The sequence below is a fragment of the Mandrillus leucophaeus genome, unplaced genomic scaffold (assembly GCF_000951045.1).
Source record: "Mandrillus leucophaeus isolate KB7577 unplaced genomic scaffold, Mleu.le_1.0 Scaffold76, whole genome shotgun sequence".
Taxonomy (NCBI): domain Eukaryota; kingdom Metazoa; phylum Chordata; class Mammalia; order Primates; family Cercopithecidae; genus Mandrillus; species Mandrillus leucophaeus.
The window spans coordinates 5931825-5933726 of record NW_012108252.1 but is presented as its reverse complement, the minus strand read 5'-3'; the positions used below and the strand labels follow the sequence as shown (position 1 = coordinate 5933726).

General features: G+C 43.1%; 1 protein-coding gene across 5 annotated transcripts in view; it reads left to right on the top strand.

The window, feature by feature from the left end:
- Positions 1-1902, top strand: part of TXNDC8 (thioredoxin domain containing 8 (spermatozoa)) — a 36145-nt gene that overhangs the window by 30341 nt on the left and 3902 nt on the right. The gene's annotated exons all lie outside the window — the stretch shown is intronic.

Sequence of the window (1902 nt, the reverse complement as noted above, 5' to 3'; positions counted from 1 at the left end):
AATTTGGAATTCTCACTCAGATTTGAACAAGTCAGGTAGAGTAGGTCAAATCTGATGGGAGAAAGAAAAGAACAAACAACAGCAACAAAACAACAATGTGATCTCTGAGCACACTAATGGTAAAGAGAAATTAAGATCAGTTGGTTGTTAACTTTAGCCAAGACAAAACCCAAATTCAGCTACTCACCTAGGGTTGGGTCTTGGGCTGAAGAAGCAGGAAAAAAATCAAACTTGTCTTCCCTGTTGGTATAGTAGGACGAGCGGCAGACAAAACTCCTCAGACACTGAGTTAAAGAAGAAAGGGGTTTATTTGGCCGGGGGCATCGGCAAGACTCCTGTCTCAAGAGCCGAGCTCCCTAAGTAAGCAATTCCTGTCCCTTTTAAGGGCTAACAACTCTAAGGGGATACGTGTGAGAGGGTCATGATCGATTGAGCAAACACCGGGTACGTGACTGGGGGCTGCATGCACCGGTAATTAGATCGGAACAAAACAAGATAGAGATTTTCACAGTGCATTTCTATGCAATGTCTGTAATCTATAGATAACATAACCGATTAGGTCAGGGGTCGGTCTTTAACCACCAGGCCCAGAGTGTGGCGCCGGGCTGTCTGCCCGTAGATTTCATTTCTGCCTTTTAGTTTTTACTCTTCTTTCTTTGGAGGCAGAAATTGGACATAAGATGATATGGGGGTGGTCTCCTACCTTATTGGGAGCAACCTCAGGCTCAGGATCACTGCCTTCCACCATCATGAAAGCAGGAAATCTTGCCCTCCTTGTTGGAAGCAAGTAAAACTCCAAAAGAGGGAGTTGTACAGCAAAATAAACTTTAGATCTTGACCAAATGTTGGGAGATTGGGGATTCTCTGGAGTGGGGTGCTCCCAGGCCTCAGCAAATTGTCCTATTGGTTTGAGTCACAAAGTTAGCTCATGCTGGTATCAAGCACCAATAGGAGATTTGCCAAAGGTCAGGGGTACCTCCACTCAGAATCCCTTTGTGGTTGTCAAATATGAACCCCAAACATCTGAGATAGGTCTCAGTTAATTTAGAAAGTTTATTTTGCCAAGGTTCAGAACATATGCCCATGACACAGCCTCAGGAGGTCCTGATGATATGTGCCCAAGGTGGTTAGAGCACAGCTTGGTTTTATACATTTTAGGGAGATATGAGACATCAATCAACATACATAAGATGAACATTGGTTTGGTCCGGAAAGGCAGGACAACTTGAAGCGGGGAGGGGGGCTTTGAGGTCATAGGTAGATAAAAGACAAATGGTTGCATTATTTTGAGCTTCTGATTAGCCTTTCCAAAGGAAGCAATCAGATATGCATTTATCTCAGTGAGCGGAGAGATGACTTTGAAGAGAATGGGAGGCAGGTTTTCCCTAAGCAGTCACCAGCTTGACTTTTCCCTTTAGCTTAGTGATTTGGGGACCCCAAGATTTATTTATTTTCCTCTCACAACACTTCAGGCAGAAATTAAACTATTTGCCTTGCATACATCTCTCTTCAAAAGAAAGCTATCTGTGAAATAAGGTCTTATCAGTAAGTTGCTCCTTATCCATTAATTCCATCTATTAAGTTCCTATATGCAAAGCCCAGTGCTGGATAGGGAGACATGAATGTAACGTTTCTCTTTGGCAACAAGATAAAGATAGAATAAGTCAGGTAATATCTAGTTGCTGAAACTTAGCTCAACACAGGCGTACAGTCATCAATGGTACACCTACTCTGTGTAAGGTGTACACTCTGTGTAAAGTATCTACTAGACTAGATACTAAAACAATAAAGCCAGGCACAGTGATTTATGCCTGTAAATGCAGCACTTTGGGAGGGGAAGCAGGAGGATCTTTTGAGGCCAGGAGTTTGAGACCAGCATAGGTAACACAGCAAGACCTTTAA